Below are 5,184 nucleotides of genomic sequence, written 5' to 3' on the forward strand. Positions count from 1 at the left end.
AATGGTTAATTATAAATATTTTCTTTATAGGATCCTTACAGTAGCTTGCGTCAATGACCAGTCCTCGCAGGAATTTCTCCTCAGCCTCCAAGATGGACACATGTTCCACAACAGCAAGAGCACAAGAAAGAATTGAGATTTATCACTGCCCAAAGAAGCCAAGCATCATTTTGCATGTTTAGTTTTTTGTTGTTGTTTTTTTTTACAACAAAATCAAAAGTGCCTTTTCTATATTAAGCACAAAACTATTATTTTTAGCGCAATGGTCTAACATTATGGATAAACTATTTGACATTAAAAACAATGTGAATATGACACCATGCGGAGCACAACTAACACATTAGTCCTACCTCTGGAAAAAGGACATCCATAATAAATCGGATCTGGTCACTGTGGGTGTGTGTGGGTGTACTGTTCAGAATTGAAGTCAGGTGAGTGGAAATACTATATATTTGTTCCTGATCTTCAATGAACAATGGCACAGGCATTTTCTTTATGGAACACTTGGAAAAAGTGTCAAGCCACTGTGATTTTTTTTTGTCCATTGATGATGGACTGTGCAGAGAAAATTGAAAATGACATTAAAAACATTTTCATGTATGTGTAAGTTGTTTATTTACTAGACAAGCTATTGGTTTAGAATGCAGTTAAAAATTGCATTCTTGATGCATGTACCTGAATGTGGTTATCGGTTCCTCTGGCCACAATGGAGTCCACCAGAGCCTCGTTGGATAACTTTCGGTTCCTCCTGGCAACAACATGTTGTGGCAAGTCATGTGTTAGTCCTGGAAAACTCCTGTAAAGTGGTCGTAATGTCCCTTCAGTCAGGCATCTTGCCTCCTCGGTCCAGTGGGTGAACCTTTTCCCATGCCTTTTAAAAAAGAAAGAAAAATCTACATTGTTGGCCCCCAATAGGACACCTCTTGTTGTGGACAATAAACAGGCTGCATTGATAATTTAATGTATAATTAATAATTACATATAACCAATGTATAATGTATAAATAATTTAGTGACCTGTAATGCCTCAGTTTGGTCAAATATTTCTACTGACAAGAAAGGAACAAAGAATGAAACACCAAACTGAGATGTAAAGAAACTAATACACATACCCCTCTGTCTCAAACCGCTAAATTAGACGTAGACACCACCACTCCGATTGCAGGCATGTCAAGCTAACAGAAATTGTAATGTCACAGGATTAGTATTTAAGTTGTCTTGTTAGAATTTAATGACCAGCAATAAACTTTATAGCAACCTTCTAAGGAAGAAAATAGAAAAGCTCACCGAAGTAAAATTGAATGGAGTGTTCAGCACAGTGTAAAGGGCATACTGAAAAAGAGTACAGATTAATTTCCAGAAAAAAATAAATAAAAAAATTACTAGCATTAATAGCCTGTTTTAATAGCTTACCATGAGCATGAAAACTCCACAATCAATGCTGTTGGTCTGTTGAGGAAAGACTTTTAGGAAACAAATGTATTGGAGTTTGAAATAAAAATCTACACAGAGCTGAAAATATGTACAGTAGTATTGTAGTTGTGTGTCACCCCAATATCCAATCCTGTGACTTCTGTCCACTGTCCAGGGTCAAGACGAGACGATGTGCAATACTCCTAAGATTTGGGTAAAAGACAAATTAACAACAAGCCATGAAGAGTCCTATGTTACAAAGCATATGTAACAGCATATCATATGGCCATATATTAAACCAGCAATTTTACTCCTCTGCTCACACCCATTTGAGTCTATTTTCTCCCACAGAACATGGACGTCCTCATCCACAAAGAGGCCTGATTTTGCTTTGCTGGTTTAATCTATTAAGATGTTTCTATTTAGAACAATGTAACCACATGTCTACATTACGTGCCATAAGAACGTGGCACCTGTAAATTAATGATAATACATACTCTCATAGCTAAAAAAAAAAAAAAAAACGACTGCTGGAACAATGCAACCGCATGTCTACATTACATGCCATAGGAACATGGCAATTATATCTTAGCTGTGGACCTAAAGATGTCTCTGTAAAGGTCATCTCCAAAACCAGACTCATGATTACAGGGAGTCTAGTAGGAGGATCTCTCTTAAGAGTGGCTTCAGTACCTATAGGGATGCATAATCATGGTTGTAGCAAGGGAGTACAGATAGTGTTATGACAATCCATTTCACATTTAAATTAACTTTGCTTTATGATATAGAGGGTAAAAACACCCCTCCGTAAAACCAACATAAAATAATAATCATAGTCAATAATAAATAGTCAAAGCTGTATAAAACGTGATATGCAAATGTTTTTTGTAAAATCTTACACATAACAGATAATGTTCTGGGCCGGCAACTTTTGTCCATAGAGGGAACACAAGTGCATCCTTCATGTGAGCATCATCCTAAAAATCACAATTAACAAATATGAAAAATTATTTTACTTCCAACTTACGTTGGATGTCAAATAGTCAAGAAGTCCTCGCTGCAGACTGTAGCGCGGTGACGTCACGTATCGACGTCACGTATGTGTTTCCCGCGCATGCGCAAAGTGAGGCCAGGTATGTCTCTAACACGCATGCGTGTGTAATTTGCATTGCGTGGTGACGTTAGGTGTTTTCGCGTCGTGTGACTTAATACATCAGTAAAACGCATGCGCATTCTTAACAGAATAGCCCATACCAATAAAATAGATAAGTATTTAAAAACTCTAAACAGTAAAATGTAGTACAGGGCATATCCATGATTTTAATCATGTCTCATCTGATGTAAAAATATACGGAATTAGAGTGTTTATTCTGTAGCCTAATATCTGTGTAGTAATATATATATACATATACATATATACATTCTGTTGAGCAGTACTTCACTGTGTAGCTATATTGTAACATTACACTACACTTTAATTGAACCTTTCTTTATTTCTTTTAATCTGTCCTCTGTCCTGGTTCTTGTTTATTTATTTAGTATAATTTTATACATGCTTCTGTTACTTTGACAATTCTGCATGTGAAATATTTATGCCAATAAAGTATTTTTCAGTTAAATTGACAACATACTTTATATTTTCAGTGTCTGCTTCCCATTTTATGCATCTTGCCTCCAAAAACCAAACTGATAACAGTAATCTTTTTTTTATCGCAAAGTACAAAACAAAATATAATTGTGTGTGTGTACATATATGATTGAGAGAGAGAGAGAGAGAGAAAGAGAGAAAGAGAGATTACAACTATAAACATGACACATGAGAAAGAAAAAAGAAACTGCATCTGCACCTACACATTCTAAAATTCACCTCCATCTTTAATAAAACAATCAACTGAGCAGTAGCCCTCAAAGTCTTTGTAGGAATAAAATCCACGCAGGACTCCCCTCCTGCCATTCCCAACATAGCCAGGTGGGCAGTCTTTCAATGTTTCATGGCACCATAGGCACTGGGTCAGTGAATACGGCACCCGGAACTCCTGTCTGTATCCTACAGAAAATGCACTCCAGTTCACGACACCTAATTTACATAAAAGAAAAAACAATATTTAAACAAAATCAAATCATTTTGAAGAAAGGCAAAAGAGTCATACAAGGTAAAGATTTTTAATATATTTTGAAATGTATTATAGGATGTGATGGTACTCAAAGGAGATGGAAGTGGTGGTCCCTTACATACTTTGGGTTGATACAGTGGAGTACTGGGCGTGGGAGACACAGACGTGCGTGGTTCACTTGGAGAAGGCTGAGGTTGAAGAAGGGGTGCTGTCTGAGCAGAAGCTGCAGGCAGAGGTGTATTACCAATCAGAACCATGGGTGATGGAGTTCTTTGTGGAGATGGAAACTTTTGTTTCTTTTGCTTGCATTTTGTAAGATGGATGTTAAATTGTGCTTTTCGTATGATTGTAGCAGAACAATAGCAGCAATGAAAATGAGAAACATCTCTGCATTTTAAGCTGCATCTTATGATAATAAAATCTGAAATTTACAAAAAAAAAAAACAGTGTAAAACACATATCCACTCACAAAACCATGTTTATGGATGTTCAAACACTACACACCTTCTTCACGAACAGCTGTTTTCAGATGATCCTGCACATGCTTCGTGACACTGTACAAGTCCACTGGTTTGTAGACCCAGGTCTCACAAAATGGGCAGTGATATTTATCACAGCATGAGATGCACTGTTCTATTGTTATCTTTTCTCCTTTTCTGAGGACTGTAGTATGTATCTAAACAAAAGAACATTTACAGTCAAGTTAAGGTTTCTATATGTCAGATTTAAATGAACTCTGTCAGTCACACAAAGGTAAATTGAAGAGGTAACACTTTACAATAAGCTGTCAATGGTTAATATTAGTTAACAATGAACAATAAATGTTACAGTATCTATTAATCTTTGATAATGTTAGTTAATGAAAAGGATGACAAATACAAAAACAACACATGCAACAATCAGTGACATTAGCCTACTTTATTAATGCAAGTCTTTCTGCTCTATTTAAATACATCTCTAAAGGCTAATTTGTCGGCGAAAAAATACTTTTAAAGACCCTTTAACAGACCAGCAGCAGAATCCCTGTCACTTTGAATCCTAACATATATCATAACACATGTCATAAATGTCTGAAATCGCAATTGCAATATACGATTATGACCAAAGCATCGTTGCAATTAAAAGCCGTTAACACAAACACACATTGTTTTTAAGAAAACATAAGTAAGTTAATATTTTTTTGACTTACTGCCAACGAATCTCGAATCCACCATACATCCGGAAGTGAATGAACCTGTACATGCGCAGTAACCCTAGGTATATAGCGCTTCTATACTCCTTGGTAACGCCAATATGTACGACGCGCATGCGTGTTAAACATATACCTTATGTCACATTGCGCATGCGCAGTAAACACATACGTGACGTCACCGCGCTACAGTCTGCAGCGACGGGTGTCTCCAAATAGTACACTGTTAAAAATCGCTGTAAAAAAACGGCCAAATTTCGACAGTAAAATACTGTTTTTCATTAAAACAGTGCATTCTGGGTAATATTCATCGTTTTCGAGAAGTAGCCTGCTGCTATATATCGTAAATTAACAACGTTCAAAGTCGACACTCAGCGGCTGTGTTTCAAATCACACCCTACTCCCTCATTCACTATTCCCTACATGAGTTTACTAATATAGTCCACCTGACAGAGAGAATGAAAACTAA

At 36.5% G+C, this 5,184-nt stretch overlaps 1 long non-coding RNA gene across 2 annotated transcripts; it reads right to left on the reverse strand.

The window, feature by feature from the left end:
• Positions 1 to 3,389: 3,389 nt before the first annotated feature.
• Positions 3,390 to 4,849, reverse strand: LOC113039539 (uncharacterized). 2 transcript variants are annotated; one of them, XR_003275035.1, is made up of 4 exons: positions 4,716 to 4,725; positions 4,031 to 4,202; positions 3,649 to 3,947; positions 3,390 to 3,489 (listed from the first exon to the last, which is right to left on the reverse strand). It is a non-coding gene; the product is annotated as an uncharacterized LOC113039539 (long non-coding RNA). The 2 variants fall into 2 exon arrangements; XR_003275034.1 differs by having other exon boundaries at positions 4,031 to 4,849.
• Between the last annotated feature and the right edge of the window lie 335 nt (positions 4,850 to 5,184).

This window comes from Carassius auratus, chromosome 22, assembly GCF_003368295.1.
Source record: "Carassius auratus strain Wakin chromosome 22, ASM336829v1, whole genome shotgun sequence".
Classification (NCBI taxonomy): Eukaryota; Metazoa; Chordata; class Actinopteri; order Cypriniformes; family Cyprinidae; genus Carassius; species Carassius auratus.